Source organism: Falco cherrug, chromosome 1, assembly GCF_023634085.1.
Source record: "Falco cherrug isolate bFalChe1 chromosome 1, bFalChe1.pri, whole genome shotgun sequence".
In the NCBI taxonomy this organism is placed as follows: Eukaryota; Metazoa; Chordata; class Aves; order Falconiformes; family Falconidae; genus Falco; species Falco cherrug.
The window spans coordinates 60,027,419-60,040,298 of record NC_073697.1 but is presented as its reverse complement, the minus strand read 5'-3'; the positions used below and the strand labels follow the sequence as shown (position 1 = coordinate 60,040,298).

At 37.1% G+C, this 12,880-nt stretch overlaps 1 protein-coding gene across 2 annotated transcripts in view; it reads right to left on the bottom strand.

Moving 5' to 3' along the window:
* The window catches only part of TRMT9B (tRNA methyltransferase 9B (putative)), a 121,430-nt gene that overhangs the window by 105,288 nt on the left and 3,262 nt on the right, over positions 1-12,880 (bottom strand). For both annotated transcript variants that reach the window (XM_055703318.1, XM_055703313.1), the window contains exon 2: positions 10,143-10,193. The gene's annotated coding sequence lies outside the window, so the exon portion shown is untranslated. The remainder of the gene's footprint in view (positions 1-10,142; positions 10,194-12,880) is intronic.

Sequence of the window (12,880 nt, the reverse complement as noted above, 5' to 3'; positions counted from 1 at the left end):
GATCAGCGCAGTTGTGTTTTATAAGTTCCTGGAAAGCTGTGGGGTTGTGATGACCCAATCATTCATCACAGGCCTACAATTCTTTTGGCACTAGTTTTCTAACCAGAACTTGCTAGATAGGTTTCCAACTGACAGAGTGAATTCACATTGAAAAGATCACCCTGAAATTTGTGCTCGGTAGTTTGCATGTAACATGTGCTGGAGTAGACAGTATTTGTGTGGTGAAAATAGTCTACTCATTTGGCACAGAAAGATACGATAATGCCATTCATCAGAAAAAACATACAGATGGCGCTTGGACTGTTTCAGCAAGGGTTCATATTCTGTATTCCTTCCCTCCAGTAAAGTTGTCTTACTTGGTTTTCATAATGATTCATCTGATACTGCCTGGTGGGCAACTACAGTGCTAAAAGCCTAGAGGAGACAGAGAATACAGCCTGACAGGCATTCCAGGACTTCTCTGATGTCCAAATCTGCACTTTCAGTAAAAGCTAACACATTTCCAAATACATTCTTGCCTATTCTGACTTCCTTTCCTGAGATCTCTCTGACATCTTTCATCCTGTTGTCATCTGGAAACATTTTATGCTTCTGTTTGAACATCAGTTCATAAATCTCTTTTGAAAGAAGCATCATTCCGAAGACAGTTCTTGAACAAAATGGAACTACTTTCTTGCTTTGTTTATGTTCAGCATGTGATCAGGAAAATCTGTAAGACTGACTGATTGATAGACTGACAAATTCTACCTAATTAGTACTCACCAGATTTAGCCAGTCATCTCCAGCACTTCAAGCAATGCTCTACCAATGTAAGATATTGATTTTCTAATTCTATATACCTGAAGGTTTGCATAAGTCAAAGAGAATTATTCTATGGTACTATGTCTCTCACCAAGTTTAAAGATATTTCAAACCTGAAGTGAAAAAGTAATGTGATACAAACTGCACAAAAACTAAGCATGAGATAAAAAAAGTGGATGTACAAGAATAATAACATTATGAAACACAATTTGCATTCTGGATGCTATCCTGGAAAAAAAAAAAACCAGCCTTTGAAAGATTATTACACACTAAAAATCTACCAAACAATAAAAGTTACTTAAGATAGGCTCACTTCAGAAGCAGCTTATTACCACCTGCACTGCTAGACTAAAAGGGTGTAAATTTTTTTTAAAAACCCTCACTTTAAAAGGTTTTTTCCTTATTAGTTTCAACTAGTTTTTCCTCTATGAAACAAAAACAATAACAAACAAAATTATTTTAACATACTGCCATAAAACAAATAGCTAATGTACCCACCAAACACCCACACACTATATTGTTTGAATATCACAATACTTTTGGTGTGGTTCAGACAGAAATGGAGCCACAAGGATGGCTTGCCCCATACAGCACAGGAGATCTACAAGGAAGGCAGGAATAAAATTCAGTTCCCACAAGCCTCTGTTTTAACCACAACATCCCCTTTAGGAATTCCCTGTAGTAAAGAAACTTGATACAGACTTTTTCTCTTTTCAAAAAAAAGCTCTAACATAGAAGCAAACACTGCTCTCTGATTATTTTTGAAGTGCTTTCAGATTTATGCTGGCCTAAATGTGAACAGAAGTTGCCCTATAAGTTTTAGAAATACTTGGCTAGACACCAAACACTGCACTTACATAAGGCCATACAATCACCTGACACTTGTAGCTGCCTCGCTGATTTTCCAAGAATTTTAATCCTCTTTTCCTGAAACTATCCCTTTGGTGAGAAAATACATTTATTCTATTACTTATATGCTTGCTTGGGAGACATACAGTTTCATTTCTTAAACAGGAGAATAGTATTTTCCACTCTCAAACATCAAAAAATCAAGAGATGTCTCTGTACAGCCAAGTACAAAGTGCAGCTTGTCATATAAAAGAGCCCATTCCTCAACTGTGCACTCCCAGGCTGCTTCTACACATTTAAAAGCCTTTCTAAAGAATAATGAAGCTTCCCAGCTTTCCCTTCCTGCCAAACAGACAGATCACCATGCCAGCAAGTAATGCACATAGCTGGTGCACAGCAATTACGAGACTGTACAAAGAGCAGACCGCAGATAGCTGCTTGACGGTTAGAGGCAGAAGCAACTCAGACTTCCTATTATAATAGGTTTTGGTTTTATAGAACATTTAAATATATAACTAACCTGTTCACTTTGCTTCAGTTCATATTTTAAGTCAAATACAAAATGTAATGTGTCAAACTCCTAGCTCCATGAAGTCAATGGAAGTTTTAACTACAGACTTCAAAGAAACCAAAATCTCTCTCATTACTACTCAAAATGTTTCTAATTAATGACTATACAACTGGATCTATTAATTAACAATGATTTTGGTGTCTTTTTTTTCATGTGTAATTTTCACTTACATCCTTTGTAATAATTAAAGGTCGTCAAAGTGACAACAGAATGTACTCTCTGAACCACAAATTGTGGGAAGCCAGAACAATACTCCAGGGAATCACCACTTCACTTTAAAAAGGATTACTGCATGCTTTTCTTATAACAAGAGAATAACAGATCGGTCAAGACTGGAAGGGACCGCTGGAGGCCTTTGGTCCACCCTCTGTTCAAAGGAAGGTAAACTAGAGCAGGTTGTTCAGGCCATATGCATCCAGGTTTTCCGTATTTCCAAGGATGAAGACTTCACAAGCTCTCTGGGCAAGTCATTCCAGAGTTTGACCACCCTCACATTAAACATTTTTTATGTTTCAGTTTGTGCCCATTGCCTCTCGTTCTGTCACTTCTGTGCAGCGGTGACACCTTGTAGTTGTACATGTATTGGGGGAGTATTTGGAAATCTCCACTGTTGCAAAAACAGTGTAACTCCACTTTAGCAATACAAAAGATCACTCAAAACATCATTCACTGTCAATCGCTACTGTGTCAGAGCAAATTTAAATTCCCACCATACTCCTACATAAGCACTTCCTACTATTACTTTTGCAAGCGGTTCTTCCCTAAAAAAACAAATCTATCTTGTAACACTTCCATACCGTTTGAGGTTCCAGAAACCAGAAAGAACTTGTCATATGTAAGAGGTGGAGGGTGGGTGAAGAAATGAGCTGTGCCTAGAAAGTCAGAGCAATTTCTTAGAAAACAAGTTTTACTTCTGTAGCTGCACAAGCCATTAAGTAGGAGGAAAAGGAGGATAGCATGAAATTAATGGCTGGGAAGAGCCACTGACAACTCCACAGCAATTATTCTGTGCTTTCCAACACTTTCCCCCCCTTAATGTCAGCAAAGCAGCGAAAGGAAGGCGCTACAGGCTGTACACAGTGCTGCAGCTCTGGCACAGATGGAATAGACAGCAACTGCTCCCAGAAGCCTAATATCCTTGGCATCTGCTTCCTTTGCCTATGCCCAAAGACAGTCTTCAGTGGAAATTTCTCTAGTGCAAAAGCAACTGGTAGTTTGTGGCTGCACCAGACATTTCATTGTTCTAGCACTTGTGCACATACAATGGTGAGGTAAGAGGAGAGCAAGAAGAACAAAACAGTGCACAGGGACTCCTGTTGCTGCCATGTCCCATTCTGCTCTGACACAACCCAACTGAAGGCCACCAAAGGATGGAGAAAGGGCAAAAAGTCAGCTGCTTAAAAGCAAGTACAACTGCAGTAATACTTTTCTGTGTGAATATAAGGGACTCCATATTGCCTAATGCCTGAAATGCCCACAATCTCTCATATGAACGAAGCTTTGGTGACCCAGAACTCCACTGCCTTCTGTGGGATTATACAGAAACTGCCCTGTGGTACTCAAGAAATTCAAACTGATGACAAACCAAAAGGATTTAAATATAAAGTTGCAGTTATTTATTAAAGTTCCTGCCTAAGTGAAAAGTTATGTATAAAGGAATGAAAACAGTTAAAAAATGGAGGTGTTGCTCCCTGTTACTAAAAAATATTTATTGTTTTTGTTGTTTTCAGTAGCTACACCGTTACACTGAAAACTGAATCTCCTCAATTAAAAAAAATACCGTTTTAAAAACTTCACTACCAAATAATTATTTGGAAAGTCAGCAATCTCTATTTTTGTCTTTATCTTCACTTTCCAAAAATGCAGTTCTTTTACATTCAAACATGTATTGCTTCTGCGATACATTATGTGTGATGGAAAGTAATTAGAAAATTGTTTAAAATCTTAGACCATTAGTTTTGTGCAAATAGAGCTGACTTCAGTTTCTTGCTTGAAAGATTTTTTGATAAATAATGCAGTTGTTAACGGCCAGTTTTCTAGTGGGAAAACTAAATGTAATTTCAAACTATGATATTTTGTTTCCTCCATCTCATCTGAAACATTGTTTCCAACTAGTTTATTACACACTGAATCTGAATGTATCTCCAACTCAGCACATTTACCAAGTTAAGCAGGAATTCAAACGTTCATTCCTTCTAAGGTCAAGCATGCAGGAAGACAGCATCTGCCTGGAGAGCTGTGAATTTTCTTCTGTATTGTGAGAAGTAAGTTCTGGCCAGAGAATCTAGCTTGTACAGCAGAACAGGCACATCAAGCCCCTCTAAAATTCCCATGTGGTACTGACCTAAAACAGAAAATGCTGAGAGTTGAATTTACATGAAATAAAGCATGTTAGGTCACTTGTTAAAAAACATACAATACATTTTAAAAATCCAATTTTAGGGATGTGTGTTTATGTGTCCATCTGTATCTTAACTGAGTGAGCAAAAATTAAAAGATTAACTTTTGTTCTATGCGGAATGAAAGAAGAAAAGAAATTTGACACTGCTTTAGGAAAAAAACTTCTTAACCTCATTCAGTACTACCTAACACCTTTCAAAAATAACAATGGAAATTTTTTTTAAGTATCATAAATTTGCTTCACAATTTTTCATTTTTCTTGAGCACCTTCAAAGACTTCTTCGTAGGGCGTGCTCCTAGCTCCAAAAGCCAAGTAACAGAACTACAAGATAGTGTCTCTGCTTCAGGACAAATAGCAGTGGCCTCCCAAAGCAATACGTACACTTTGATAGTGTGGTGCTGGCAGTTTCCAATATGGGCTAAAGCAGGAACACAGGTAATACTAATGAAATTAATGCTGATTTCTTTGGAGGGAAGCTCATACACAATACAAGCCATTCAAAAGATCCTTTTCTTTCCTTTAACCTGTAATATGCAGTATTAATCCTGATCAGGAAGAAATCCACCATACATCAAGGAACTAGTGACCCATAAAGCAGTTACCCTGAGTAGGTGCAGCAGTCCTGTGCTGCCCACCCAGTTTGCCCTTCAGCCCTGTGTAGTGTGGCACATATCCCTTGGCCACAGGATAAACCGACCCAGCTCACTGCAACCCGCAGCTCCCACTCGGTACCAGTGACTCCACCACCTGCCTGTCCCTCCCTTTATCTAAAAGGTGCAGCAAGGAGCTCTGCTGTGCACATCCTTTCTGTTTGACAGTAGAAATGAGGAATCAAGCTGTTCACTTCTAAGAAAAGCTATAATAGCTCGAACAACCAAAAGGGGGTAAAGCCTTTCTCAACTAGGACCTACACAGCACGCTGTTCACGCGGAAGATAAACTACTGAAATTTTTGGAATGCAGAAAAGCACACTGTAGCACTTTTACAGACAGAAGTAAAAACAGGGGCAAATAGTATTTTTTTCTTTTTTACATTTAATAGCACTTATTACTCTCTTCACTTAAAACTCTACTTTGTTTTTGTTTCAGAAAACACTAGCTTAACAGAAGCTAATGCAAACTATTTTAAAAAAGGTTGTAAAGTCTTTGTTCACAGGTACATACACATATTTTCATGTGTATATTTTGATTTAATAGGATAATGACAAGAGAATTGTAGGAATGAAGTACACAGTGGAAACAAAAGCTAAAACCCAGTATTCTGAAAACCAGATTTTTCAAAAAAATCAACTGACCAGAATATCCAAGACAACAACATTGCACAAGTGCTTACTTAAAAACAATGATCAATCTTTCTATAGGCATTGTTAGCTCTTACATACATCACATTAAAATTATGATTTTAAAGCAAGATTTCTTAAAACAGTCATTCTGGGGAGAAACTTATTTGCAGTAAGAACTGATAAAAGCATTATGGCTTTCTGTTGAGATCTTCAGAAAAGTAGTCATTGCCTCAAAAGGAAGCAGTACCAAGACTGAAGATTTGTTTCAGATTTACTCATGCTTGTTATCACTCATAATCTTGTCTGAGGCAGGAAAGGAAGGACACTGTGCACGCAAGGAAATCTGAGCTATGGTACAACCTATATTTTGCTTTACATGACAACCAGAAAGTAGTAAAGTAGTCACATCCATGACTTGCCAGCGTTACACCATCTGGAAGGAGGTGATTTCAGTGAGAAGAGGGATGTCTCAGTCCTAGTAGTGTAAATGTAATCTGAGATTTGCAGTATGTCACTGGAAAATGCAAATGAACTACCTTCCCTTTTGCTTCCACCTCCTTTCCAGTAATTATTTATTCTACTTCAATTTCCCTCTTGAAATACCTAATATTTCTCTTACAGTGTAAGCTTTTTTCAATGACAGTCATCTGGATAAATCAGATTACAGGCTGCCACTTTCTTTGCTCACATTTCACCATTTTTGACGTGGACTCCGATATGCTGTAATTTATCAACATACAGTTTATTTGGAAACCTTTCATTCTGATATATTATTGTTTACTTAACTCTAGCAGTTTACTTAGCTACTCTGCTTAAGATACGAATCAGCCCCACAATCAGTATAACCTGCTTTTAAGCTTGGAACTGGCCTGACCATTAATTTCGTTAATGATGTTGCAGAATTTAAGAATTCTGACAGCCTGTTGGCCCCCAGGGGTTAGTACTATAAACATCAGAGTATTCCACTCACTGTTGGGTTTTTTTTTTGTTTGTTTTGTTGGGGTTTTTTTTAATCAAGATAACCCAGGTACCAAAAAAAGTCTCAGAAAGTTTGTGGGATTGGTTTGGTTTTTTGTTTTGTTTTAAAATACATCATAGGATGGTTTGGGTTAGAAGGGACCTTAGGGACCTTAAAGATCATCCAGTTCCAAACCCCTTGCCACAGGCAGGGGCACCTTCCACTCGACCAGGCTGCTCAGAGCCCCATCCAGCCTGGCCTGAAACACTGCCAGGGATGGGGCATCCACAGCTTCTCCGGGCAACCTGTTCCAGTGTCTCACCACCCTCACAGAAAAGAATTTCTTCCTAATACTGAATCTACATCTATGCTCTTTCAGTTTAAACATTTAAATACAGTAAAGAAAAACATGTTGCACCTTCTACAATTAATAATAAATACCTACATCTAGTTTACATAGTTAACTTCTGGTTTAGATTTATGGCCAGGAATTGGGGTGTTAAAGCAGTACCAGCAGGAGGATGAAATATTACAGGAGCTAGGAAACTTGACACAGTGAGCCCTTCATCAAATCTCCACAGCTGAGAGCCCCAGGACACAAACCAAGTACTCTGCAACAAGAAGGCTCTGCGATGTGTCACAAAGCAAAACAATAGCTGTCACTTTCTCAGCTCTTCAGTGAAGAACAGGCATGAACCAGGTGTGAGGTGGGGCTCTCACGTGGTCTACCAACACCAGCCTGCCAGAATGCAAACCTGAAACAGATTCAGTTTACCAGCAAACCCCTGAAAAACAGCAGGATAAGCTGTTCACTTAAAGCATAATGATTTTTTAAATCATAGGTAGAAGTAAGAAGATAAATCAAATGTATTTAAAAAAACCCTCTCATAGGCATGGGCTTATCACAGTCTTTCAGGTCTTGTGAAACCCTTCCTGGACAATTAGGAGTTGAGGGACATGAAAATTATTAAATTAAAAATGTAATATTAATATATTATTAATAGTATTATTTATTTTTAAAGATCCCTAAAATGTCATGCTCATATATATAATATGAAACAGACAGAACATGTAAGACATACAGAATCCATTCTGGATGGGCTACTTACCACAAAGCCACCTGTGAAAACATGTCATCAGCCTAGACTCATATGACTGAAACTTTGTACCACTGCATGGACAAATCATGTCCAACATACATTGGAGAAAAAGAGTTTAATTGTTTTTTGGGGAATGAAAATGATACTAAATTAGGTGTTCTTTTGTCTCTACATAGATCATTTGTGGACAACAGCCAAAGACCAGATACTCATTTACCTTGGTGTATAAATATGGTGAAGGAGAAAGGTATGAGAGAGACTGAAACACTGAACATTCTTTACACCTTCATACCAAAATGAAGAATTAGAGAGTGCTCATTTCTCTCCTGTATGATCCTATGTGCTGCTGAAAAAACTAAAGGTCTCCAAATTCAGATCTGTCATCTGCTGCCTTTGGCAGAAGCAATACAAAGGCATACATTTCCTGCAGTAGGCTTGTAGGAAAGGCTGAAAAGATGGGGCTGTGGTATCCCAGCCTATAGTGAGTGTACAATGTGCTGCTGCTGTGTGATGCTACTAATGTTCAAAAAGCAAACAAGACCCAAGTAATAGTAAATAGGTACGAACCAAAGCAGAAAGGGGATACTGAATAGCCAGAATAAACTGCAACCTTCATCTTGCTGCTAAGAGGCAAATTATTGTTAATTAGGTCATTTAATTAAATAAATGTTTTCTGCCACTTTGATTAAATTTAAAAGTAATCACTTTTTGTCCAGCTCAGATTTTCTTCATGTAACACTACATTTAGTAAAGAGAACTACTCATAGTCTTTGAAAAAAATTCACGTATTGTCTGTTCTCATTGAGGGGAAATAGTTGCCCAGCACTCTAAAAACCTCTGAAGGAAGGACCCTCATTAGATAAGGAAAAAGCAGATATACACACAAACTCTAAGGAACTCTATGAATGAGAAATACCTAAGACAAGGAGGTGTTGTTCCTCTAATCCTAAAGAGTTAATCTAAGAAGAATAAGCAAATCCAATTTTTTTTTAACTATATCAAGGTCCTTTTAGTTTTTTAAAGGCTGGTAACTTTATCATTAGCTATGTGGAAACACTGTGATTTATCTAGTACTGGCAGCACTGATGCACACTCTCTGGTTGTAGGCAAAGGCACTTAAACATAGTCAATAGTATTATACCTCATTCCAGCCTGAAGTCCAGTCCAGTAGTAACAATCTTTTTTCCTCACCACTACCATAAGTAGGCTGCAAAGCATCATCTGACTTCTATATGCATTTATTGAAATGTATTTTAATTAACTCAAACTCTCAATTTAATTCCACTTTTATTATTGACTACCCAGAAAAGAAAGGTTTTTACCAAGCGTAATAAGCTTTTTTCCTTCCTTGTCCCTTGGTTTAAGATTTAGATTTACAATACAGACACACTTTTAATGCAAATATGATGTAATGGTTGTAATTTCCCCCCCCCCCCCCCTTTTTTAATTGTATAAGAATGAACAGCAATCATCAAAAATTAAGAGAGAATTCTATTTGGCAAAATATATCCAAAACTTCATATATCTTGATATAGTTTATCTCAGAGGATGATCATAAGTAGATGGAAAATGTCCAACTTGAGAGCAAGGGATATATGAGATTTTATAAATATATATTAGGGAACATACTAGAAAATATTACAGAATACATAAAAATACCAAAAATAGATTGTTCTTTAAATATCAAATTAGAACACAGACCACATCTCAATCTTTATCTTTTTCTATACCTTCTTTTAAAAATAATCAGCTTGTGCTTTTTCTTTAATGTGAATACATTAACACTCAGAAAAAAAAATTGTATACACAACACAACTGTTAGTCAACAACTTTCAACTGAAGGAAAACAACCTGATAAACTGAAAAGAATTCTGTGTTATTTGCTTTCTGCACACTTTCTTAGTGAGCAATTTTTATTAAAAAAAATTCATCTTTAATGACTTTTTAGTACTTCCTTGGCTATTATTCTGCTTTTTGTTCATGCTTCAATTACAGTCCTGTACTAAGAGCTTTAACTTCAAGAATAAATGACTATTCAGAGCTCTCTATCTCTTTGAATTTAGAATTTCATGCTGTAAAGTGTATTACTATTTGAATAATTACAACATATCAATACGACAAATATTCCACTGAACATTTAGCTATTTCATAAATCTGTAGATTATGTGTGACTTTCCTACCAGGCAACAATGGCAGAAGGAAGTAGTCCAATCAGTCCAAGGATTCTCTTCCTAAAGAAAAGACAAATATGACTCATGTCATATCTGGAGCTAAATTACTTTTTTAAGCTGGAGAAATTCAAAATAAAACCTTCCGGATTTTTAAGTTTGTCATACTGCACATGTAGAAACATTCAGCTATATTTTAGAACGCACAACCACATATCATCATATATGGGAAAAGAAAAAAATACAATTAATATGAAAACAGAGAAATTAGTGACTCCACTCATTGGTGTTTCCAGGACAATCTATGTATTTCCACAACGCCAAAGTATAATTGTCAGATTTACCAAACCTCACTCATTAATGGCAGTTCATATTAACATCCATACAAACATACTCATATATATCCAAACATGACAATATTAAGTGTGACAACTGTGTAGCTTTTTAGAAGGGGATACATTCAGTCCTGGTACAAGCAAAGGAACAAGTTAACTGGACGCTTAAAATTACATTATGGCAAACTGTTTTTCAGTTTTCTGTTTTTCCTTTCCCAACAAAGAATCTAGAAGTCCACATGAAATACCTGCATATGCTATACAGTATATATGATGAAGTTTGGTACTGTCCTGAGGCACCACAGTTGTCTAATGCTAGTCTGCAAGAAAGGCAGCGGTGTTACTGCAACCCCTTAGAAACTTAACTCAGGCCAAGACACAGACACCACAGTGTGCTTACAATTCACAGCCTAGAGTCCTCTCTTAACTGTAGGATCTAATTACCGCTCTGTTAAAAAAATGGAGCAGGACTTGCTGTATTCTGTTAAATCACAGCCAAGATAACAGATGGAAGCCAGAAAACAAACACCTTCCATTTAGTAACCTATTGTTGCTGTGTATCTCCCTAAAACAAAAAAGATTCAAGTCAACATATGGCAGAAAAGTGATCCTACCCAGCAAGAGACAGAGCTATTGAAAACAAAGGCAACTGCTCCATTCCTGTTAAAATTGTGCCACTGAAGCAAAGAATTCTGTAGTCTGTAGGAATAGAAATGATATGTGAGATTTATCCCAAGGAACAAGGCATTCAGCAGGGAGTGACACATCCTCATCTCTAATTCATTCTCCCAAGATAATTTAAATTCATGCAGTCACTCTTTTAAGACAGATTACTTGGAGGGAGGAGATGGGTTTGAACACTCAAAACAGAGCCAAACTGAATCTTCCAGCTCTTATATCAGTAATCTAACAGATAGGTTGTTAAATAAAAGGCTATTCAATCTCCCCATCGTTCATGTTAAATGCAAGCAGCTACACCAAACCAAGATTCTCTGAATATGAATGCGTGGCCTGAGAATACTGACAAAATCAAGCCCTTGGACGCAAGCTGAGGATTGTAAATGGCTGAATGGGAAACAGGTGCTAAACCGCTCTAGCTGCTGCACACTCAAGAGATAAAAGTTAAAATCAAGAAAGATCCTTCTGATTTTAGGCATCTCCTGGGTTAGGCGGCAGCTGTGTGAGATTTCTCAGATTGCATTTTTGGACTTAGGCACCTGAATTCTCCCTAAATCCTGCTTTAGGTATTTAAGTCCTTTATCGGATCTAGCCAATAAACTCTCTCTCTCTCTTTACTCTACCTGGTTAAGTATTTTAGATCCTATTATGCTTTGCCTCCCTTTTTATTTTTAATGAGATCTTTACCTTTCTAACATGTAGTTAACTGTTTATCCTATGTGTGGTTAGTTTTTTTTAATACTCACTAGTGCATACATAATTAAATAATTCACTGAGGGCCTTATTTCAAAAGTACTGAGAACTCACAGCTCCAATTTTCCCAAAGGGAATTAAGATCCCTTGGAAAACCCCTACTGCAGTGCTGTACAAAAATGCCAGAGCTAGTGGTAGCAGTCTAACCCTGTTCAGCTCACCTTAACTAACTTTTGAGATCAAGCTGAAAATGCAGCTTTGTGGCCTCTCATACCCCCCAAAAAATGACTCAAAGCCAACTTCTGCCCAACACTGTATTGCACAAACAAAGGTTAGTGTTTGTTTTATTGCAGTGATGCTGAGAATTTTTCCATTTAAAAGTCTCCCTGCCAGAACTATCTCACTAAAGCCCCAAAAGCCTACTAAGCAACAAAGAACAAACTGAAACAAAACAAAATCAAGTTGGTTCTGAGCTTTCATTATTTCTTAGCTAGGGCTGAAGTGACTCAAACATCAGCAGCTAAGGTCTCCAAAAGCCATTCAAGAACTGGGCTTTTTTAATGTGGTTTGAAATTTCCTTTTTAATGGTTTTGGGTTTTTTTTTTTTTTGTTTGGGTTTGTTTTTTGTTTGTTTTTTTTTTTTTTAGAAGAAAACATGTTAATAGTAGAACAGTTAGCTCTTAGGAACATTATACCTTCTTGTTATTTATTTAGAGTATGACTCTTACTTGCCTAGTCTAATCTTTATCCAATACATTTTATTCTGTCTTTGCTACACATCTTGGCAAAATGTTAACAACAGCTGGATAGCTAGCTAGCTACCGTTAAAGAAGAGGGAAAACAGCCAGAAATCCATTACCACATTTTTCTTAGAATACAACTACTTTCTTTGGGTTAACTACTTTTTCTTGGGATATATGTCAAGACAGACTGGAAAAATGGGACTCAGCTCCAGATTTTCCATATGCAGGTATTAATTTTTAGGTCCACTGCCTGTCACTTCTTGTTCCCTTAGCCTGGGTTGGTTTTGCTTCATTTTGTTTA